A 26,177-nucleotide genomic window follows, 5' to 3' on the forward strand; every position below is an offset into this window, starting at 1 on the left:
ACTGTTCATGGCGATACTCAGTTTAACCTCAGTGAACTGCTGTCTCAAAGAATACCTAAAACAAACACTGTATACTGCACTGGCCACTGGCTGTTGCAAGGACCACAGATAAATGATGTCCATGTTTACTTGAGTAAAGAACAAAAAAAGATCAAATAAAAGATAAAACTCTCAATTTTAGCACAAACACTGAAGGTACCAGAAATGCGCTGTAATGCGAGGTAACTGCTATTACTATAATCTCTGGTTTTTTCAGATGTATGCCACTCTTTAAAACACAGTACTGAGTGAAATAAAGAAGCATTACTCCAGCATCAAGAAAAGATTAGACACGATTCTTCTAAGCATGCTTTGTCATATTTTTTCAAGCTATGGATCAGTTTGCAATTTAAAGTTGGGCCATATCTCTGAAGTTTTTTTTTCAAACTGATAGTTAATCTATTTGTTACTGATAATTACCAAATGCCACCTTTTTCAACAGGCTACAAATAAGTTTTCACTTTGGAACCCTGCATGATCAGAATAAATGGTTATGGATCATTTCATGTGAAATCAACCTGATTTAGATATGACCACATAAAATTTCCTGATTTTCGGCACACAAGTTTACGTTTTGCTGCGAGTCAAAAGCTCACACTAATGATATATAGTCATTTTTGAACATGCACAGTCATTCTTGAAGAAATTTTAACTTCTGACTTACAGATGCTACACATATAATTATGTCATTTTAAAGTATTTCATCTTCCATATTTGAAATATACAAGACCACCTTGTTTTGTTTTTATTATTCCATACGGTGTTCTGTAAGCTGTAATGCATGAGAAGAGAATATTACAGAGTGTGACATCTAGTAGTTTAAAATCCTAAAACCACTTATAATGTGGGGGTTAGAGGTTATCACTCAAAGTAAACATTCAACACAAGCAGGAAACTCAAAACAGCTTCGTTCTACATACCTGGCCACCACAAATTAATATAAAAAGTGTTATGAAAAGACACACCTAATAGAAATTCAGCCATATTTACAGAGCTGAAGTAAATCTGAAACTTTTAAAGACACCGTGGTGAAACACCTTCTAGAGTATTAAATAAACTTTATTTTATATAGCTTAATTAAAGCAATCCTCTCAAACTACTTTTCAATACATATAAAGGACATTGCACAAACTCACATTAAAAGTAATCACATAAGTTTTTCTGAAAAAGTAAATTTTTAGACTAAACTTAAGGGCATCCAATGTGGTCGCGTGCCTGATTTCTTCTGGGGTGGTACTGTATTCCAAAGATTTGTGACATAGCAACAGAAAGCCCTGTTGCCCACAGTGTGCTTGAAACACCTCAGACCAAAAGCAAAACAGGGTCAGCTGAGCACAGGTCATGTGGAGATGAGCAACCAGATAATGTTACTGGCTAAGTACAGGGGGGTAATGCTATGCAGAGCCTTTAATTCAAGCAGAAGGATTTGAAAACTGACTCGAAACCCAAGATAGGAGTGATGTAATCACTTGCATGTGGCCTGCAAATAAGTAATTCTAATTTCAGAAACCATGGCGAGTAGGAATTTACAACAAGGTTTTCAAAAAACAAATCCGTTCTACGCCTATAGAAGGACAGCAGCCTAGCAATATTTCTCAGAAGGAAAAAAAAACAGACCCTTTTTCTTGCCACACAGATCAAAAGGCAATCAAGAATCAAACATTACCCTCAAATTCTTTATTTTGGATTGAAACCCAAAACAGCATTGGTTTTACTTAACAGATGTGAGGAACCCAATAACACTTTCTCAGTCATCACAATTAAAATGCAAAACATGTGGCATGCAACAATTTAGCAGAAATGTAAAAGAAGTGTACTGAAAAGCTTACTCAGAGTCAGATTTAGCTGGACATCAATTTAAGTATCATCTGCATAGAAATGATCATTCAGACCAATGTAAAGACACTATTTGATCAAGAGGAAACCTATAAATACTAAATTGCAGTGTGTCTAATATTCAACAACGAATCTAACAAACCCAACCTTAGTAAGACCATTTAAGGACAGTACCAGAAATGTCACTCAATTTTTCCAATAAATAAAGTGGAATAGCATGGTTTACAGTATTAAACATGGTGCTGAGATCTAAGAGAATTAAGTTTCAGATGAGCTCATTTCAGATGCTTAGGGTGCATCATTACCTTCACTGTTCAGTGAAGTTTCTAGTGTTTTGCAATTCTAAAGACAGATTGTAAGGGTTTCAAAAGTTTAGCAAGAAATATCTATTTAGCCGCATTGCAACAGCACATTCTAACATCTTTGCAAGAAAGGTTAGCAAAAGGCTTCTCAATGATATATAAAGGTTAAGACCTAAGTATTAATACTGTTCTTATGTTTTTTTTTTAAATGCATACTAAGAAACTACTAGAGGTTTGAAAGTACTGTAAGATTTGTTGAACAAATTAACTTCAACAAACTAATTTGAAACTGCAACAGGGCAGCACAGCACTGAACACATTACAGGAAGTGATGTCAACCCCTTGAAAAACAGGCAGTGTAGGTCTCAGAGATCCAGGTCTTTTGGCAGAGTTCTTCGCTGTGCAGTTCTGTGTATGCTCTGAGCCCTTGTGCGACCTTAACTGAATCCCAGCAAGGGCAGAGCAGAGCTGCATCAATTATATTGCTGCCAAGACTCGGATTACACAGTCATAAGAAAGGTTACAAATGAGAGGAGGCCATTCAGCCCATCTACTGTAGCTTGGTATCCTCGGTAATGAGTAGCTAACAGATCCAAAGATCTTACCCAGCTGTTTTTTGAAAGACATTTGAAAGAAATCGGCTTCAACAACATGGCTAGGTAGCTTGACCCATACTCCCACATCCTTCTGGGTAAAGAAGTGCTTCCTGTTCTCGGCAGCAACATCTTCTCTACGGTGACCAAAACTGTACACAAGTATTTTGTTGGTTAAGGGGAACTGCAACACATTTTAAGGGTTATAATGAATCGTCAATGATGAGTGTATTTCAAACCACAATGAAACTACCAAGTACACACTGTAATGTTTACAACTTCCAATTTACATCACAAAAGAAAGGAAATTTCAAGGTACTGTATGTACTGTAGCACCATATTGCCATTACTGTCTGCAATTCAGAACAAGGCAACAAAACTTGCAATAAGGCATAAGTGCCCCTATTATATTATAAACGTGTTAGACCAGTGTAGATCTACATGAGATTTTTCTACTATAATTTAAAAAAATCATGAAACTGACATAAGGGAACATGCTTTTTTAAATATTGCAAAAATTAGCAACATGTCAACCAATTAAAATGCACTCACTTTCATTTTCAGGTTTTTCAAAACTACTCTATCATTTACATTGGTGGTTATTTTATGGTAAATCACATCTAATAAAAAAAATTCTCGCAGGACTTATATTTTGGGAGGACTTGCTGTGCCATAGCCCATACTGTCACCTGCACAGCTGATTTGAATGAGTGCAATTGAACTAAATTCAACATATTGACTTTGCAACAGTTTTGCAGACGAGACTATAGTGCTTCTTATCTCAGCATGCAGATCATGTTAAAACATTTCTAGGGGTGAAATGTCTGCTGCACACCTGTACTTATTCAATCGTATATTACTCTAAACCTCATTAAGAAACTTGTGAATGGGACCAACATTAGTGCCTGTATTTATTTGAAACCCCTGGAAAAGGACAGAGTTTGATCTTACTGTTTGAACAGTTTTGCTTTCTGCTGATCTGATTGTTTGTTTTCTGAGCGACCACAATGTACTGAACAGCCAAATGCTTTGTTCAAAATATACACGCAAGTACAAAAAGACAAAAAGGGATTATTATTATTATTGTTCGCAGACAATTTTATAAAATGTTGCAATATCAATTACAATACCCAAACTGAGAAACTGGGCTGCATTTATTCCTTTTTATTGAGGTTTTACAGAGAAGGAAGAGAAATTTAGAATGGAGAATGTAACAGGTAGAAGCAACACTGAAATGTCAAAAACCTAAGACATTGTAGAATTCTCCTTTGTCAGAAGACCACAGGACGTGTTGCTGTATCTGCTCTGAGCTCTTGATATACAGAGCTGCACCCATCACTTGCTTACTGCGAGCATGTGTGACATTGGAGATGCAGCTGGATGTTCTACACTGCCTCAATACAAATATCTAGATGTCAAACTGGATGATCAAGAGGCTCCGAAATCAACAACTACTTCTCTCCCTAGGGAATTTCCAATACGGAAGAGACATTTAAAAAGATCAGTAAGATACAGTCAAATGGAGCTAAAGAAAACTGGAACAAAAACATGAGAGACAAACGGCTCAGCTGTCATCATTTGAACTACAGACTGTGACACAAATATGACAACCCCGTTAAAAGAGAAATTCAAATATTTGAAATTGATTTAAATATTAACATTTTCTTTCCAAAAAAACTGGCCAATTCAGGAAACACAAAGGGATTTGACTAATCTAATTTCATGTCTTGAAACCCCAACTTGCTTGTTTAGAAAAAGGGGATTCTGATCTATTCTTAAACCTCTGTCTAGAGGATTCTCATCTGACACAAAGCAGTGCAAAGCTTACAGAAATTATGAAATGCAAGGATGCAATCTGACAGATAAGGAGTTCAAAGCAGTTTAGATCTACATGTGATTTATGACATCCATTTCATTGGCCATGAGCAGTGATTTTTGGATGAAAACCAATGCTTTAGAAGGCATGATGTTGCATAAGGTTTTATTGGAACATTGATCAAGTAAATTTGCACAAGTCTGTCTGATACTGTATCAATGGTATTCTTTAAAAATGTCAGGCGTTGCTGTGAACTCAGACTCAACACCATAGCAGTGAACCTTTCTTAGGGAATGCTCCTTAGTCATCTTGTGACATCACGCACCATTCACCCAGTAAGAAATGTTCTATTCCACAGGTGGTGCAGCATGACATTCTAAAAATTGTAAAAATAAAAATACAGGATTTTGGATTTGAGGGAATGTGGCAGACTTTCTTTTCAAGACTATGAAAAATTTCAGAAAAAAAGAGAGTAAGACACACCCAGGCACTTAAATGCAACGTACAGGTAATGGACGATAAAATGAAAAACATTAAGTCACTTCAAGTAGGAAATTGTTGCTTTATTATTCATTCCATTCATATTCAATGTATAGCAGTCTTAACAATCAGAGTGAAGGAGCCTAGGAAGAATGATGAAATGATGTTGTACTGATAGAACATTTGTTGCAAAACAAAGCTGCCCTGGGCACCTCCACAAAAGTGAACTATATGACAATATAGTTGTGTTATATGTATATGTAATATATAAATATTATACCCCTTAATTTGCTTTAAGGACTATTTTGGTGTGTACATTTATTTTTTTCTGTTTTTATGTGAAAATCAATTGGAATCTTTTTAACCAATAAGGCTTTTAAACAGCAACTGCACAGATATTTATTTTTTTCCTTCAATTTCAGTGATAAATCAGGTTCTAGAGATGCAAACGAATAATGAGCTTTTAAATGGCTAGTGCCATCAAACATTATTTAGGCCAAAGCACTAAAACACAGCACCGAGAATAAATGAAATTATGCTCACCCACACAGCTTGAGCAACTCGGCTCCCCAACTGTAAGCTATTGTCTTCAACATCCCCTCTTCCCCCAAACTGCTTTCATTTCAGCAAAGACAAGGGAAAAAACAGTAGATAGTAGGTACCCATCAGATTTTCAGTACCGTTTGAAGACTTTCCACTGATGCCTCCATGAACTGACTTTGCTTGATCAGTTTGCTTTTGTGTTTTGCTTTGTTTTGCAAAGACTGAGAATAAATGCCCTTGCAGCCTGTGAACAACACCCCCTTGCTTCTACAGCTAGATGCCCCTTCCTTCCCAGCGTTTTGCAGCCTTGTAATTGGGCCTTTAACATTTTTTTACAAGGTAGGGTGACTGGTGAGGGCAGACAGCTGGGGGTCCAGGAAGAAAAAAAAAGAGGAAGCTACATGTATGAGCAGCATCTGGATGTCATTAAGTTCTTTTTCCTAAAGAAAAAAAAAGACAGATCCCACAGACTAAGGTCACAGGAATTTAAACACTCTCCATGAGAAAACGAGCATATGTAAGCATTCTAATTGGCAACATTAATGTATGCTTTCAAGTGTGCAAATTTCATTAAGATACATACAACATGGTGATATTTAACTCAAATTGTGCAGGCGTTTTATTCTGAACTCCATTACCACTGTTGTTAAATCCCTCATTCTTTTGTTCCGTGCTTCCTTTAATTGGATTGTCAAGAGGCTTTTCAAAGAGTATTTTTTCTTGAGTGGATAGTGAAACAATCTGTTTTGTTTACACTTACACTCACAAACCTTGGGCTCTTTCAAAATTGGGTTTTCTTTCTCCAATTGTTAACACTTTTTGTATTTGCTACGCATTACTTACATGCATAAACAAATGCACGTAAATGCAGGACAAATGCAGGACAGTTGATCAACACAAAGGGAATGTTGTGCTTGCTGTGTCTTCAGGGCTGACATGGCTCCTTTTTATACGAGGAAGAACACCACCCGTTTCATTACCTTCTATCAAAATGAAGCACTAACAAAACAGTTTAATTATTCAGAATGTGTATTTCTAAAACTAAAAACATAAACTTTTAAGAAAAAAATCCCAATAACTTTAAGAAATAATAATCTTTGTTTTTCAAAATCTGCAATATTTCAAACATGTTTACAGACCAGCAGTGTGGGAAGAGTTACTGAACTGGTCTAAAACTTGTTTGAATTCACCACCTCCATCTTTTCTCACTCAACTGGAAATGATTTCAATCTTGAGATGCTGTGAGACTTTGTCAGATCTGTCTTAAGGGAGATCAGCAGGAACTTAAAACTAAGCAGAAGACATCTTGAATTTTTTTATGTAGAAATGAATGCATATTTGATGCATTTTCTAGCATCAAAAAGCATTACTGAAGAAAATGTCAATGCTAATATCAAATCTTTTTAATGCATACTTACATTGTACATTAACACACACGGTCTTTAAATGTTAAACAGTGAAGAAATGAAGATAACCTTTTAAAAAAAGACACATATTCTACACAAAAGTCTTAAATGTTTGGCTACAATCTCTTTTAAGATTTTATGAAACGACTTAAGAAACCTGAAGTGATTAACAGTGATGATGTTTTGCTGTTTTTTACTGTTTTAAGGAGCTTCTGACTAACATTCTTTGGCGAGTTATTTCTGTTTTTCGACATCATAAAACATTTGTTCTCTCATTTCAGAACCTACAGTATATCATATATGAGTATGCATTATCTTTCAAAAATTCTAACGCTGACAAACTCTACAGTTATAACAGATAATATTTAAACATCACCCTCAGGCTTTTAGGACTCAAACCCTATTTATAAAAAGCTATGATGTGCTATTGTTTATTAATGGTAAGCTAAGTTTTAATAACTGTGGATACTTTATCATCATTATCCATTTCTATAATTTGTGTTTTTCAGTGACTATTTTTACTATGGTCATAAATAGCAATGAAATAGCAGTCTATTTGGGACAGATATTAAATCTTAGGCTGTCTGCGTATAATTAGTGACAATTATAGTTAGTGGCTAATTATAGTGTCAGATTTCATTAGGAAACATCACACCTTACTCATAGTGTACCTTCATAAACTTGTAATCAATCACATTTTGAATTATATGAAGTATGCATTACTACAGATGCATTATTAAACAATTTCTTTCATGTTTGTATTTTAATGAAGTTATCATGAGTCCTCATGGTTTGCAAATACTTTGCAATGTGAAGCTGCCCATTTCAATGTCAAATTGAGCTTCTGTATCAGTATTTAGATGAATCCATGGAACCAAAACGAACTGTAAGTTAATATTCTCTTTTACTGAATATACACAATTTAGAAGTAACCTGCTCCCATAAGGTATATTAACTCACATTGGTGTGCAGTAAACAAAGCAGAGATATGATTTCCCCTAATTTGACTTATGGGCTGCACAGTTAAAATCAGGAAATGGTTTCAGCAGAGACTAAGAAAGCTAAATGAATTCCAGCCTCCTCTGTTCATTATCCTCCTCCCCAGTGGAATAACAGCTATGTCTATAATCCAGGGCAGTAACACTGGCCCAGTTCCAGCGTACCTATTTGCTTCGGCAAATATATGCCCATGAATGTCTTCTAAAACTGCAACTTTTCCCATAACATCACAGAAAGGTCAGGCTTTGCAATGTCTAACAGACAAAAAAATCCTAAACAATAACCTAGTTTAAAACTTTTATCACTTATTTATTGTGTAATCTGCATGCCCTCAAACTAGTCCAATGTACTGTGCTTCATTATTCAATTTTGAGGCCTTGTAGAAAATACAACACAACGCTTACTGTGGACAGAACAACAGATGTTTGTAAGGTCAGCAAGCCCTGATTTTGTCTTCAAAAAGCTTATAAACCAAAGCATGTAATAAAGGTGGATAACTGTACTCATGTTTATACAAAATAAACAATAGCATATTAAATGATCAACAAGACACTGCACATGAAACAAAGCAAACAATCATGTCTTTTTATATGACAAATATGACCTTAGAAACATTTAACAGTTCTTTTTCCCATTACACACTTACCTCTTACTGTACATGTAAAAAGGTCAACTGGCAATATCATTTTAAACAGGCACAGTACAACATATTGCTGTTTTTGTTTCTTCTTTTTAAAATCCTTATCCTTTCCAGGGTCTGCTGCACATACCGCACTACATGAGAAGTCAAGGTAAGATCCAGAACACAGCACAGAACCCCTCTGGGTTAAAAACACAGATGTGGTCTTGTCCCTTGGGACTCACTACTACAGTCAGTTCTCATATTTACCACAGCATGATAAACAGAGTGGATACCACCGAGGAAACCTCCTAAGCATTAGAAATGTGGGTACATCTTTTAGATTTCACTGTAAAAAGGCCACAGTAATCTGTGACAGTTGCTCATCTCCAAAATGAAGAGCAGACACCAAAATCAGCTTCTCTTGAGCTTTGGAAAAGGAGTATGTACAGTAGGAGCCGACTCCTCTGTAGGCTTTTACTGTATGAGGAAGATGAAGACAAACACTAAACCTTCTAATATTTCAGGAATTTAGAAAGGTGTGTGTACCTGTCTGTGAAATGTTTTCTGCAGCAAAACTTTAAAACTGTTAGATACATCTGCACCAGGGGCGCCTTGTAAATGAATTCACAAAAGCTTAGAATCTATTTTACAATATGTTTTTTTGCTCTTTATGCAAGCAATGCATGATTCAACCGTGATCATACTCCAACTTTACTACAAAAACAAAATAAACAGAGTAACACCTTCACTTTTTACGGAGCATGGAACAAGCTACCCAATCACGGAGATGAAACTGATACTGGCTGTCTTTCGGAAATAGCTGGATGAGACACTTAGATTAATAAACTAATAACTAATAACTGGATGGCCTGCTCCCATTTGTGACCTTTTTTATGTTATAACAGTCACAAATGAGAGGAGCTCATTCAGCCTGTCCAGATCATAACATAACTGCACCATAACTGGGTCGTGTTAACACCCCATGTTCACATGAAATACCTTTTATCATTTTATATTAACGAAAGTATTACTTTAGTGAAAGAACATACTGATACTCTTCATATAAAAAGTAATGAAACATGGACATATGCAAATAGCAACATCAATGATCTAGACTGACATTTCTTTTTTAAAACACTTGTCTATTGTGTTATCTTAAGTCTTAAGGTACCCAACAATAGAATTTACCTACATTTGTGACACTTAGAGAAAGATGATCAAAATGACTTTGGATGCCTCTACATTATTTAGTTTTTCTAAGTCTATATGATTCATTTTAACACAGTAAAATTTCTTGTAATTCTATATTTTTGAGGTTACTTATAACCAGAGCATATTGTAATCTAGCCCTGTCAGAATCATGTTGTTACTTAATCTCCCAAGGATTTTTGCTTTTATTACTATGTGGAATGTTTTAAGCCTCTCCTTCCCAGAATTTGTTCAGCAAATCTGCCATTGTCCCAAAATACCTCCTTTCTAAATGGAGCCCAAGCAATGCCCTGCTGGATTATGGAAAGACAGCTTTTTATTTTCCCTCTCTCCTGGTCCATTGGAACTTAAGAGTTGAAATATTGGGCCATTTGTCATTATTATGATACTACCCGTTTTTTTTTCTAGTGAAAAATACACCTAGAAGTTATGAAAAATGCCACATAAACCCTTCTTTCTTTTTGACTTTGCAACGTTGTAATGTTGTTCCTCTACTTTTAAAAAAAGGGTAGTAAACATAATAATGTTAACTTTCCATGACTACATCCTAAGGCTGTAAAGAGAAGGAACACAGACGGAATCAATGACTTTATTTTCTTAGCAAAAGCTGAAAGACCTTCTAGAACTGCTGTATAAAGTTGTTTTAAGTACTCAGCAGACCTGGAGAACAGAGTGATCCATCTGGCCTGTCACCTTGACACCTTGATCTTATACATGACTTTTATTAACAGCACAATAAAATAAAAGCTTTCCTGAAAGTGCATAACTGGCAACACCTGGATCTTTACCACAAAACACCTTATACTGTAGTGTCTCCAGGTACAGGTATTTCCTGTGCTCCTCAATGCAGAAGTCAGCAAGTCACATAAACAAATTACAGTATGTCAATATGATCTTCAAGAAACTGGTATGAATTTACGCATTTAAAAGGAAAGAGCGCTCAGGTATGTTCACCTCCGAATTTGTGGTATATCATATCATTACCAGGAGTTTTCAGAGATGTTTAATGTTAGTGTAGGCTGATCCCAAGTAATTCTCTGTTTCATGTATAAGCCAAATGACAATAAGACTACATTTCTTATTTATCATGAAACACAATTTGATTCACAGATGGAGCTTCAGGGTAATACATGTTCTAAATCACAAGATCTAAACCTTTAAAACCACATAACTAAATATGCAAGTCTCAGTCAAGAAAAACATCTGTCTGAACTATTCCTTTTTAGAGCTCAACCTTTTAATTGGATGTTGAATATGAAACTGCAAAATACTCGTATAGTAATACGATACTCAAATACCACATAGTGTCATAGTTTACTGAAAATTACTCTTTGAAAAGTTCACTAAGTTTCAGAGGGAACCAGTTCATATCTTAAGTATTTGAAATAAAATGATGCTTCTACACATGCATATATTTAATATTCTATGTGTACTACATGTACACATGAATCCTGGATAAAAATAGGTCACAATCATTCAGCTGCATAAATAGGTGGGGCTATTGACAAATCTAGGATTCAAAACAGGATTTTAATTTCAGATGAATCTTATGCAACCGAGAACAGCTGTTTTAACTAAAAGGGCCATGTGCTATTTTTAGCAGCCTTTAGTCTGCAGAAATAAATGGATTTTACAGTGCTAAAGAAAAAAACAATTGCACCCTAACTGAAATTTTAAAAATTTCCAGAAACACAAAATGAATAACCTTTTTGTGTAATTAGTTCTGGAAAACAAAAACACAGTGTATTACCTGTACTTAAATAAAAGAGTAGATAAGTTTTAAATTAAACATTCCCTTCTGCTGCAGAGTAAAACGAAAGCAGATTGCATCATGCATGATAGGCTTATAGGAAAGGACTAACAAAGTGTTGTTTTTCTAAGGCTATAATTGTACTATATCATACTCGGCTTCTCATGAGAAGCATTGCAGACACAGTGACCCACTTTATTGGAAGCGAGTGCATCTGGGAGGGTTCCTCACAATGGTATTTCACAGTTATCGATATTGTCAGAACATATGAAAGATAGATTTAGAATACAGCAGAATAATATGTCTTAAAGCAGTGTGCGTATTCTGCCAATGCTCCAAAGTGTTTATGAAAACTTGATTGCATGAATTCATTTTGGCTCTGTGGATGTAGTTCTTGGAATGAGAAGCATTTTAAATGCATCGCCTATCCCAGCATGAAATGACTGATGTAACAGTGGTCACATTTTCATTAATGAAATGATTTACAGAATGTTTACACTTGACAAAATTGCCAATATGTATTAGTGAGTTCAATGCTTTTGAATAAGCTTTCCTATGGCAGGCTTCAGCATATTACAAAGCTGTGTCTGACCCACTATCAGTTGAAAATAGCCAAATCCCATCGGAATCTTTAGGCAGATACAGTATTCTCTGATGTACAGCTTGCTACGCCACCACAGAGCAGGAGAATATAGCAATGAGAAGTACACAAAGAATATACATTCCACATCTGAAACTCCTACATCTGATATTACTAAAGTAAACTGTTATTCCACCACGGGGTCATTACGTGTTGTCTGTATGGCTACAGAGAGTTAATGTTCCTGAAACTAGCCCAAGGGTTTTGTAAACTAGCAAGAGGGTTGCCATGACAACAGGCCTTATTAACAATGCACGATCATTTCATGCGTTTGCCACAGACAGCCTACTGACCCGCTAATTTTCCAAAACTGCTCTTTTTGTTTTCGTGCACCAAAGATTGCATACACTTTTTCCTCTCTTGTGCTATTTAAGACTGTTTAGAGGTATGCATTCCCTTAATGGAACTACCCATGATGAAATGATTATCTATGGAAGCTAATTAATACAAAAACATACAAAACAAAAGAGTACATACCCTTCCATTGGCTCTTCTGTCTTTTTATAACATAATAATCTCTTCAGAGGACAGCACTAGCTTTTCAGCCTATTAAAGAATCTTAAGCAGACTGTATATCCTTTGAACCACACAGCTATTTTAAAGCAGTGCTCATGGATTTTGCATTGCTTTTTTCCTCTTTCTCCAAAAAGGAGAAGCATTCAGAATGTGATCACATGATCAAGAAAGGCTGGCATTACTTGACAGCCATTACAAATGGGATTGCAACGAAATCTATTTTCAGATTCAAGATTCACAGGCATACCTTGGGTACACATTTGCCAGCAGGTCCTCTTTGTTTGGCAATTCCAGTACAACTGACAGTGTCAGTTAAGTGCACATTGTAGCTTCACTTGGATAACCAAGGTATAGTGAATATACAGCAGAGTAACACACTGCCGTTACAAACCAAGTCTTCATATTCATGAAATACAATAACCATTTTACAGTTTACAAGATTTGTCTAACAAATACAGCCCACTTAAAAATATTAAATTGTGACGTGCGCTGAATTTTCAATCTGGTTGCAGTACACAAGTATTCTTTTTTTCGGTAATCAGGATTACTGAAATATTCTGCAAAAAATGCACTTAACACTGTCATGTTTGCAATGATTTCAATCCACATTAGTTGGGCACTTTAAAGGCCTATTTCAAGGTCCCTTTATCTCACAATGTGAATGCACTGACAGAGCTTTGTGCCTCTCAAACAAGAGAAAAATTACAGCAGGTTCTATACAAAATAGACCACTTCAAGGTATCTCAGTTATTTATCTTGTACATTTACAGTACTTGTACTTTTTAGTATTTGTATTTTCCACACTTTAGAATATGAACCATTTATATATACTGTACTGTAGTCATACAATACATGGCAAAAGAAAATCTTGTTCAGCATTGTTGCTGAAGGAACCAAATGCAACAATGTTCAGAAATTATTTAATTGTTTTCAAAATAAGTAATTGTTTTGTGAGGTTTGAAATGCAAACATTCAAATTAGAAAATTTCTGTGTTGTATGACCTTCACATTGGAACATATTACTGTATGCAAGAATGTAATCATACACTTCCTGTTGTCCAGATTTCCATCTTGCTACATTGTGTCTTTCCACTGGGGCAATTGAGTACAGAAAATATCAGCTGCTCTCCCAAAATTAATACAACATTAATTGATTCTGTTTTTCACTGCCATTAAAACAAAACATCTTTTTTTTTCAAATTGGTCACCTTTAAAATGACATGAAAAAGATAACAGCTATAGAGAAATCAAAGAAATTCTTTGTTAAAACTATCTCAAGAATTCTAATTGGTTTCAGACCTTATTAAAAACATCTACTTCATGATGATGAAAAAACAATAAATTTAACATTGTGGACATCTTCAAGCAAATAAAGAAATCAGTTGTTTGGTACAGAGGCACTGGAACTGAAGAGGGATGTTTGTAGGTACCTTATCTTTTGACTTTTTAATTTTCAAATGACTGAAAATGTATCAAATCGGACAGCAGTGGCAGCGAATTTTAGAATAGTGAACAAATAGTTATCTTTCACTAACTTTTCTCTTAATGTGTCTCCTTGCACTTTATAAACATGCTAGGAACTAGTGCACCTAACATTTCTTAGTGAGCTCTGGGACACAACAAAGAGAATGAAAAAAAAATGCAGATAACTTAAATTCCACAAAAATAAAACACTTTTAAAAAACACTGTTTAGATAACAGGGTAAAATGAAGAATGTAAGCCTGAAGGAAATGGGTACAGAGCTCAAGATCACTGAAAGGGGAAGAGAAATGTGTGAATCATACTGTTACTGTACATAGAAATATCATTCTTTTTCTTTCCCCCACAAACAACTCTGTAATTTGCATGCACATTACTACACGTTGTTGTGGAAACTTAAGTCTAGATTAGTCCAGGGGACTGCTGGTGGACTGTGGGTTTGTTATAGATGGTCCACAGACCACCAGCATACAAATATTAATGATTAGCGATATAATAAACAAGACCAAATTAAAGTAAATTTGGTCTATGATATATACAGAAATTCTTCACTTAATGTACATTAATTTATAATAAAAAGATAATGTAACTAAAGTTTATGGATGACTTTCTCTGCCATCGTGACTTAAAGTGGTGTCTGAACGCTGCGTTGTCCGCAAAAAATTGTATTTGCAGTTACAATAGCCATTACTCCCACCTCAGTCTCTCTCGATTCTTAGTGAGCACTGTATGGAATTACACAATGCAACTCAATGTCTAGCTGTCTATTAGTGGAGTCATTTTTACATTCTCTTGGTAAGTATAGCATGTATCAATCAGTTTATTTTAGGAATTTAAAATTAACTCTGACATTGATCAATATGGATAAGTGGCTTCAAACTGGATCTTTGAAACAGAAGTGAATTTTAGTAACAAAATCAGTGATGTTGAAATGGAAAGACCTACTAAAAAGAGCAAATACAGTGAAGAAGAAGAAGACAGGTAAGTATGATGACGAGCATTTAAAATTAGGCTTTACATGGAATGGATCTGAAAGTGAACCTAAACCCCAATGTGTTTTGTATGGATGTTTTTTGCAAATGAAAGCTTAAAACCTGCAAATTTGTATAGCCGTTTAGAAACAAAAACTCGGAGTGAAAAAAATAACATTAGAGAAAAAAAATATTTTGTAGGTTGGATCTTAGAATGAAAAGCTTCGTGTTTAGGGAGTATGCAAATTGCAAAATTAGGTAAAGTCCCTTGGACCTCAGCCATTGCTTTTTGCTGTTGTGTGGTACATGGTCAGTAAAGGAACACTTCAGGACGTAAGGTGCTGCTTGGCTGACAAAAGGTTGAGAACAACTGATCTAGAGTACTGAATGCCACCTAGTCTTGTAGAGTAACTTTTTCAAACCTAACAGGTAGATGAACTGCACTACCTGAAAATATACCATGGCAGGCATCAGCAGTGGGTATCAGCGTCATAAAAGCTATTGTAATTCCTGGAGCTAATTTTTCATTATAGGCAAAATGGATGTCAGACTTTTTACACTAAACACTTGGTTATTTAAATCCAGATTACTTGCTCAAATCTTGTTAAAACAAATGAATACAACACTCCAGAAGCTAATCAGCAACAGTGATTCTTCTCCTGCACATTGCAGTGTTATATTATACATACTGTAGATGCTCAAAGCAGCATACAAAATGCATTCCTCTATTCTGTACATTTACAGTACTTCTTCCTATCATTGTGAAGTGAAGTGAAGTGAGTTCAGAGACGGACTGTTCTTTTACTAATAAGGAACTAACAGGGAATCGTCATTAAAAGAGTAAGTGAAAGATGAGGATGAATAATTTAACCACAAAGTCATGAAATATAAAACCTATGGAAATATTAAAAAACTGAAATAGCTTTCACACATCTACTTGTGATCTGTTCTTACATCCAAACGTTACCTCAATGTGCAGAAATATGCAGGAAAGGAAAACTAATTAGGTAAACTAAAACAACTGTTATTGTGTCTAAGATCACTGAATCAACTTCACATTAGATGAGATATCACAACCAAAGAAGACCGGATGTGCTTGTGCTTGTTAATTAAAGAGCTACTGACACAAAATTGCCAGTTCTACTTCCTTTTAATTGCAAAAGGAAACACAGACAGGAAGCGTCTCTCTCTCATGATAAATCTGTTTCATATCAGGATATCTATGTAGTGAAAGATTATTTAATGATGTATGGTTCACGTCAAGTGCTCTACAGCAAGGGGAATGAAACAGACCAAAATCACTTTATGATGATATTGATACCATCGATAAGCAACAGTTTACCTCAGCTACAGGATCAAAATACAAGAGGTCTTCAGCCTTGAGGTACACAGCAACTCACTTACAGCAGGGACCGTACCAGTGAAAATGGCAGACTCTCAGAATTATTAATTGTGGTAAGGGAATATTGTGGTTAACCCATGTTGGACTAGCAGTACATCACCAAAAAGTTAAATGCAATTGTTTGTTTTACAATTGTTCTAGCAGCGCAAAAATCACTTCCATTTTTTAAAACCTCAGTTTTAAATTATGCTGGACAACTGCACATTCAGCAGTCGTTTATTTACAATAAATACAAATGAAAATGAAATGACAAAGGTCCAAGGCTATACTGCTGTGATATTAATTACTATCTGCAGATATTCTCACGGCACCAGCTCATGGTAGGGGCTCAGAACAGCTGAAAGGTGCAATTACTGTAGTGCTTCTGTTTACAGAGGATGGAAAGGCAGAGCAGTGCAACTCACCTGGGGGAGCCTGAGATCTCTGCAGGCTGGGAGTGGCTGCTCTCTGGCCCCTCTTTCTCATTCAGTGGCTGAGGACTTTCAGAGGGCCAGATACCTGCCAAACAAAAACGTCAACACCAGTGAGTTCACCACCACCAGTTCAGCCACCTGGACTTCTCTCTGCACAGGGCTGAGTCAAACAAGTATTAGAGTCTGTAATGAGAAATGAAATGAAATTGTAAAGCATCCACTGCAGATAAATATTAATCAAAAGACAATTGAGGGGTAATCTTTCAAGGGAATTCTTCAAAAGCAAAAACTATCTGCTCTTGACATCAAACTGTTATTATTGTGTTTACAAAAGGCAACTTGTTTCAATGTGCAATAGAAAGGACGTTTGACATAAAACAAACAGCTTCATATTTAAGAAAGGTATAAGACCAATAATTTCTGAACATTGCAATGAGCAAAGAATACATTTTTTGGTATTCAAGAAATGCACAGGGAACAAAGCAATTAATGGACTGAATCACTTAGAACAAATGGCATTTCCGTTTCATTATCGTAACAGAATGGTGTCCTAAAAAAACAATGAATGAGAGTTTACAACAAATAATTTGGCAAGTCAGAAACAACTCAAAGCTGGAGCAGGACGAATCAAGAAGAAATGTGTTATGTCATGGTAAAGAAAGCTAGAATTAAAAACCTTGGAAAGACGTACAGGTATCAAGTCCTCAAAGAAAAAACAATCAGTATGCAAAAAGACCTGCAGGTACGGAGATCCTGTGTGGCAATGTACTGCGTTTGATAAAAGGTAGTGAAACTGAGCTAGAGATGCCACACATTTGGGACTCAATTGCCAACCTGTGTACAAATGAGAGGTTTATAGGAAAACGCTGTTATTTATTGCTGCTCATGTGAGATGTTTAATCTGGCTTATTAACTAGTCCCGCAGCTGTGCTCTCCTGAGGTGCATGGTGGAGGCAGGAGTGCAGGGCTCCTCTGTCTCCAAGGTGACACAGGAAGTCTGGAGCCTGTCTGGGATTTCAGGGTCTGCTGTTTCACAACACACTCCCTCTGCAGTAACTGAACAGGCCCACTTGGGCAGGGCTCACAGTGTTGGAAAACATACTAAACACTTGTCAAATGTGTCATGTCAAAATCAGATTTTTTTCCAACCAAAACTGAAAAATGTAAAATTTCTACACCTAATATAAAGCTGACTGTAGGCAGTGTGCATATATGGAGGGGGTTCTTAGCATTCCCTCAGAAAACCTTGAAACGTTTGCAGACAGACTTCGGTACTGAGAGACTCCAATGATCTTTCACTTTATCTGTTAATTTAAACACATACTGTACTGTACTACTTGTTCACAAATGCCTAAAAAATACTTACTAACACAACCAAGGGGTAGTGAATGTTTAATCCAGTATTTTACTTAATTTAAGATAAGTACTTAATATAAGATACAGGATGCAAATACTAATTTAATCTACTGTGTGGACTAACATACATTTTCAAATACAACTGTTCATGCATGTCTTGAAACAGCTAACCGATTTGAAACCTTAATTACCACTTTTTGGGTAAAAGTTCAAAACACAGAGTAGACATCAGATGCATACTGTAAAGTTTAACCCTATTTGTTGTACTTAAGAAATTCAGCTGTTTGCAAATGGAATGGGCCAATGCTGATGTTCATGACTGTAAATGAACCATTTAATAGTATTACAAGACATTTTAATCAAATACCAACTTTTATATTCAGATAAATACTACAACAATACTGTGTTGATGGGTTTGGACTGTACTGTCGTGTGTTTAATCTCTGCTAGGCTTGGAAATTTGCAGTCACTTTCAGTTGATCCTTAGCACTAACTTTTGTCCTTAGCTGAACCTACATTACTCTGCTGTAAAATCACTGTATTCTTTTCATACCTCTTAAAAATACAGTATTAATCAGTAAACGCTATCCAAAACATAAATATAAAGACTGGAAAAGCCTCTTAATCCCTGTGTGATCTGAGCTGTGTCTCACATTTACCACAGTGATTAATGTCAACTACATCCCAAAAGTTCATAAATCAGACAAGAGAAAAGCAATCACCACCAGCATCTCATCCTAAGCACAATGACTTTTTAATCATGGGGGATAGCTGTTGCATTAATACAGATTATGTACCAATACTTTATGCAAACATGCTTGTTTATGAAATATCAAAAGAATTGTATTCATTAGTGTATAAAAGTAAAAAAAAAACTATTATGACAATTAGGTACAGGTCTTCTTGGTACTGTACCTGTGTCTACCTGAACTCGTCAGCCAGACTGAAAAGTTGGCTTGACTGAAAAGGTCACGAAAACAGATAAGTTGGAACAGAGCACCAACAGAACCGGATTTGTAGCACCCTTTTAAATTACATTTTTATGAAGATAAAAACATTCAGTTTTTGTGTGGGTATATAGGTTAAAAAAACATTAATTCTAATACTGTATCTACATACTTTCCCTAATGTCCAATTACAGTGAATACAGATTTTGTACCAGTCAGAAAGGCAAAAAAAATGGTTGAAAGGCTTAAACTTTGATGATAGATATGTGCATTAAATAAATTACAAAGAGTACACAAAAAAGAGGAACGGCAGAAAACAGTCGCCATCATCTTATGTTGTCCACTTGACCAGTGCAATACCCACATCATTTGTGTGGTGAATTACTGTATACTTGCCCTGTGAACATAATTAGTGGATGCCACCTATCGAAGTCCAGCAAATTCATTGTGAACCTGTAAATGTTCAATTTTTCTTGCGTTGTTTTCTTGAGAACAAAAAGTTCTCGGCACTTGAGCTGCAGGAGTATACAAATCAATGCCAGTAAAACCTGTGGATTCTCAGAAAAGACAATCTATACACTGCGGCAGTCCCCGAAAAACACAGGGGGTGATGGATCTCTTCTTTTCTGAACAGTTACAAGGCACTGTGGAGTGCTTGAACCACCAATTCAATGCTCCCATTTCGACGAAAGCACCAGTACTTTCTCACAACAGGAGAATATGGCTGTTATTGGTGTTGGAACAAGCAAACCTATGCATTAAATCAAGTTTAGCTGATGGCACTGAAAACAAGGGGTTTAAAAAAAACACGACAGAACAAAAATGTTTCTGGGATAAAACTGATTTACAAATCCCTTTAAAACAAGATATAAACACTCAATTATGAATGACGTCTTCGTAGAAGAACAATTTTCAATTTGTAAGTAAACATCCAATTAATCATAAGGAGATTCCTACTATTCGGTTACAGACCATTTATTAATGCACAGTTAACAGACCATAGAGAAAGTGAATTTTCAAATGTCAGCTTGAAGTGTCAATAGTCTTCGTGTTGTGTATGGAAAAAGAGCGCTTCGACTTGGTTTGCGAGATCTTTTTTCGCGCTAAAAAAAAACCTAGTATAAAAATGTAAATCGCAGCTTCAGCCACATGTGCTTTAAAAATTATATTGGGTATTTTAGAATTGTTTCTCTTTTCATTAAGAGATGCAGTTCAACCACTTGCTGATCCCAATTGCCCATATGACGATTATTCTGAGTTTACACATGGTACCTTGGAAATTCCCCTCCCTTCTGTAAAACAATGAAATGCTGAAGGCGAGATTCACAAAAGCGGCAATAATAGAGAATACAACTGAATAAAGACGTAAAGTCTAATAAATCATACGAAGTGATCAACTAAGTGATTTCCCCAAAACCCTACATAACAATTAGATATCAATTAAAAATAAAGCAAAACAATGTACAATAATATCATTGTTTGATAAAGTCTGAGAATTAAAACATAATGGTGAGGGATCTAAGTGAGACATTTCCATTGGTGACTGACTTTTGCTAATTCAGTATACAGTATGGGGTGAAATCTAGTTTCACAGAGATTGCTGCATTCTAATAATTAATCATTCATTGACCTTCTGCACAACATTTGATTTTTTGATGATTTGCTCTAACTTTAAATTTCGTGCTAACCTAGGCTAAACTACAGTATCTAGCCTGACTCAAACAATCAGATATTCACCTCAGAAAAAACAGATCATTTGCTCCACAAGCAGTCAGTATAAAAAGTAACTTAGCTGAGCAAGGTACCGAGTGCGTCTTCAAAATGTCATTATCAGATGCCATTTTTAACAACAAAAAGAACACACCGGCTCTTCAGAACTATATGAAATGTCCTGCTAAATTTAGCATGCTATAAAATGTCTGTAAAAGGATGAGACAAGAACCAGGCATGGTTCTCTTTTGCATGTGCAAATGGGTTTTAATTTCATGCATCTTCCAAAAACGCTGAAAACAAAAAATCTTTAAACTGACAAAGGTCACTCTCGCAGTCCAATAATTTCAAATAAATGAATAAAAAAACAAGTTAATGTTATTTTTAATTATTTTTTTCCATTTCTATATTCAGCATACAATTTTATCTATCTTAAGTCTTTTTCATCATTCACATACAGAAGAATATACAGTGTATGCACCTCCAGGTATAGTTTAGAGTCTATTTCGTCAATCATCATGAAGTTGTAGGAGATCTGCAACAGAATCTCTGGAGCATCTACTGTCCAGTCTTTAAGACGGAAAACTGGGAAGAAAAAAAATCAGGTGTATCAGGTTAGGTTTTCAAGTGTCCCGAAGCCCTGTTCCCACAGTAACCACAGTAAATCTGTTTTTGTAGGTTAGTCAACTTTGTTCACAAGTTTCCTGGCATATAAAAAAAAGAATCCAGCCTAAACAGTAGCCTTGATTACAAGTGCCTACACAATGTGACTTAAAAGATTCATACAGTATAACCACACTCAAGTAACACCATAGAGGAAGCCTTTGTCTGAGCTTCTTTAAGTGGCCATGAAAAACGAGGGCCAGCACAATCACGGTTTCTAGAGCGCATGGCAAAGCCTGAGGGATGGAACACATTAATAAGGCAGGCAATCTGCGGGACTGCAATACTGAAGGGATATTCGGCCCAGGGGCATCACTTCTTTTATAGGTCTCCTGTCTACCACACTGTCTGTTCCCATTTTCTTTCCTGCTGATATTCCCACACAGCAACTGCAATCACGATAAATAAACAGCTCCATTTTTCCTGCCAGGCTTTTGTTTCCCATTGGACTGTGTTGAGGGTGGTATCCCAATCCCCTCCCCCAAAGCTCTCACCATTAAGGAGTCTCCACTGTGGTTGCCCACACTGTGCTAAGCCCCATGTGTGGATCAGAGCCCGCAGATTTCAGTGCTGATAAGTTTATTTTCCCTGACAAGCGCTTACATTAACCACAAATTAAAACAGAACACCGTAAAAGTTCAAACATTCTTTAGAAACCTCTTGTGACGCACTTTTAAACTAAGCCTTAAATTGAAATTTACAAAATAAGGTGCATCACACTAATAACATACACATTATATAACTAAGTCATTATTATTTTTAATACAGGGATTTAATTCCGACTATTGCTTGATTGTTATTGGACAGACAATTAACTGCACCATTTCATCTCACTGACATTAATATAATGCTAGTTGCTGTAAATGTTTCTTAATACAAAAGTAGGTAGAGTTTAGTGTAGAAGCATACAGTATAAGATCTAACTTAGAAAGTGTGCATTTAACCAATAAACATGCTAATTCTCTGCCCAGCTAAAGTTTCATTTAAGGATTAGATTAAAAACTGCGAAAAATTCACTCTTCTTCAACATAAAATGGGACATTTCTTTATGGGTGAACCTTGTACATACTCCTGTATTCTAAAATAGCTAATGTATTTCTTCACTAGAAGAAATTAATAATTTTGATAAATTAGCAAACAGGATGCAAAGGCATTTCTTTATTGCTAGTAAAAAAAGGACCGATGAACACTGCAATATATTATTGGGTTTAGTATACATATTGTGTATATTAGCACACCAAACCCTCACCCCTTACATTGTTTAGACTGGTCATTTTTAAGAACCTTGTGAAAACCTTGTGAAGTGCTTTTTTAGAATAAGAAAGTGCAGCTGGCTCGACTCAAATGTCAGCAGCTGTTTGCTTCCACATGGGTTTCATGTGAACATGTTACCTCACTGCAGACATCACTTTCACCTGCCCTTCAACTGAGATGACTGCGTGAAACTTATTTCCATCATGCTGCGCAGAGTGCATTCTATATAGACTACCTATGGAAAGCACACAGTACACTCCAAAGCTGCAGAATGTGTGGCCTAACTGCTTGAACTTAAGACCCATTAAATCAGATTATACATTTATTTACACATTGTAACACAACCTCCAGGTGAAAAACAAAGCTCCAAAAGTCCGAAATATAATTACAAATGAAAAACTAGAAAAATTGGTTGGATAAGTGTAAACACTCCTTGGTAACAGCTATTGTAAACCGGCTCTGGTGTAACCAGTTGCCTTCCAAATCATACCACAACCCAATCAGCTTCCACCTGTGTTCAAATGTAGTGATTCTAATGATTTCAGATTAAAATCAGCTGTTCCTATAGATCTCCTCTGCTAGGTAGTACATCTCAAATTAAATCATTGGAGCTATCAAAAATCCTCCAGCATAAAGTTGTGAAAAGGTACAGAGCAGGAGACGGATATAGAGATTTCAAAAGCCTTACATACAGTATCCATTGGAGCTAAGTCAAGATGATTATTAATAACTGGAGGGTATATGGCACTACCAAGACCGTGTCTAGATTAGGCTGTCCATCTAAACTGGATGACCAAGCAAAAAGGAGGCTGATTGGACAGGCTACCAAAAAGCCAATGACAACTTTAAAAGACAATGGCCAAGACTGGTCAGTGTGCATGTGACAACAATATCCCAAGCATTCCACAGATCTGGCCTGTATAGCAACTGGACAAGAAAGAAGCCATTACTGAATAAAATGGCAACAAAGCATTAAAGTGACACTGCAAACACGTGACAAAATGTTTGGTGGCCTGACCAAACTAAAATGAAACTTTTTGCAAGTATTGGGTTCGGCACGCACCCAACATAGCCTGTTATCCAAAGAATATCATCTTTACTGTGAAGGATGGAAGTGTCAGCATCAAGTCACTGGGATGTTTCTCAGTAGCCAGGACTGGGACACTTGTCAGGACAGAATGGGAAATGAATGGATCAAAGACCAAAACAAAAACCCTTAAGGGAATCCTGCTGCCTTCTACACGAAAGCTGAAACTACAATAGGTCAGAAGTACACTTTTCAGTATAAGGATCCAGAGCAGCAATGGAGTTGCTAAAAGAACAAAAATGTAAACATCCTCAAGTGGCCAAGTCAGACCTGACCTCAATCCAACTGCAAATTCTGTGGAATGACATGGCGTTTGCAGGCTATCAACTGTTCCCCCACAATTTGACTGAGCTCCAATGGTAGGAAAGGGCAAACCTTGCCAAGTGGTAGATACTAAGATACTGAGTTGGTAGAGACTTATCCAAACAGAATTCTGACTGTAATTCAAGCAAAAGTTGCTTCCACCAGGTCCTAACCTTTGGGCATATATGTGTATCCAACCCATTTTTCCAGGTTTTCATTGTACTTTTCATGTCTGACCATTTGTTTTGCACTTGGGGGTCGTGTTACAATGTACAAAAAGGTCCAAATAAAATTCTAATTTAACATGTCTTGATTTCAAGCTGTTAAGTCACAAAACGTGTTACTTTTGAAAAAAGGGTGTGACTTGACTTTAAAGGGTGTGACTTGAAAACTTTGATACAAATAAAGACACCCAATTTTATACTGGCCTGGAAAGTTTGCAAAGTATCACTTTGGAACTGGACTGAAAGGAAATACATCATATCAAATTTAGATGCATGGTTTGATTCTTTTGATGTCAAAAGAGAAGCCAACAGGTAAACAAAAATGCAGTGATAGCAAGTTTTACTGACTTAGAATCTTTTACTGTTTTACTGACTAGTTTTACTGACAGCGTATCTGCAGGTTGTCATTCCAGCTCGGCTCTTAATTCCATCTATCCATTTTCTAACTCCTTCATCCAAATCAGGGTTGCAGCTAGACGAAGGCTATCCTGGCAAACACAGGCTCAAGGTGGTATACACCCTGGACAGGATGAAAGTCCAGTACTTATAAACAAACCTCACAGACTGGTCAGTGCAGGTTGAAGGATACAAGGAGGTGAGGAAAAACCTCATTGTGGTTGTATTGTGCGATTTGATTGTAATTGTCTTTATAACATTTTAAAGGTGTGGAGCCTCTCTTTTTTTCCCCCACACTGGGTAAAATTTACAGCTCTCCATTGTGTGTTCTGCAATTTAAAAGGATTTTTTAAATCCTATTTTTAACAGCAGTTACATACAGTATACGTACAATACACACATATTTTATGACTATAACTGAAGTGAAAATGGTTGTAATAGCACCCCAATAGGTACTGGGCAGTAATATATTGTTTACTCTGGTTTGGCCTATTTTTGCTGTGTATTTCTCAGCTTTTCTGGAAAAAAAATTCTGAAAGGCTCAGGTCCTGAAATGGGAATCCCAAAGGTTTGTTAAACAGCAAACAGCAGTTGTCCAGTGAGGCCCACATTCATATTTCAGTCTGTTGCTCATATCTAATTCCTCATGAATCTGTGACAGATAAAATGGAGCTCCAAGCATAATTTATTCAATTGACTTTTTTTACAAAAGACTTCAGCAATGCAGCAAATTGTGTTATGTTGGATGAAAGTTTTATTTATTCAGGGAAGAAAAATATTTATCAGAGTCTTCTGTTATTTCCCATAAAGCCTTTAGAAATTAAGCATAAAAATAACATGCATTTCTCAAGTGTTAAAAACAATAATGCCATACTACCTATCAGTTATTAAAATGATTAAGACCATTATTAATCAGCTAAGCACTGTACATCTAGTAATATGATAAATAAAATATAAAACTAATTATAATAATAATTGCTTATACTTATATAGCGCTTTTCTGGACACTCCACTCAAAGCGCTTTACAGGTAATGGGGACTCCCCTCCACCATACCAGCAGCCTCCACCTGGATGATGTGATGGCAGCCATAGTGCCAGAATGCCCACCACACATCAGCTATCAGTGGGGAGGAGAACAGAGTGATGAAACCAATTCATAGATGGGGATGATTAGGAGGCCATGACTGGTAAAGGCCAATGGGAAAATTTGGCCAGGACA

General features: G+C 36.1%; 1 protein-coding gene across 9 annotated transcripts in view; it reads right to left on the bottom strand.

Moving 5' to 3' along the window:
* Window positions 1-26,177, bottom strand: part of fam110b (family with sequence similarity 110 member B) — a 63,317-nt gene that overhangs the window by 4,121 nt on the left and 33,019 nt on the right. For 4 of the 9 annotated variants that reach the window (XM_088919406.1, XM_088919404.1, XM_088919408.1 and 1 more), the window contains one exon: window positions 17,009-17,102. The gene's annotated coding sequence lies outside the window, so the exon portion shown is untranslated. Of the gene's footprint in view, window positions 1-2,782; window positions 2,923-5,609; window positions 5,682-17,008; window positions 17,103-21,511; window positions 21,616-26,177 lie in introns of all 9 variants that reach the window. The other 5 variants (XM_088919413.1, XM_088919412.1, XM_088919409.1 and 2 more) reach the window with 4 other exon arrangements.

The sequence above is a fragment of the Atractosteus spatula genome, chromosome 6 (assembly GCF_055471065.1).
Source record: "Atractosteus spatula isolate fAtrSpa1 chromosome 6, fAtrSpa1.hap1, whole genome shotgun sequence".
NCBI classification, from domain to species: Eukaryota; Metazoa; Chordata; class Actinopteri; order Semionotiformes; family Lepisosteidae; genus Atractosteus; species Atractosteus spatula.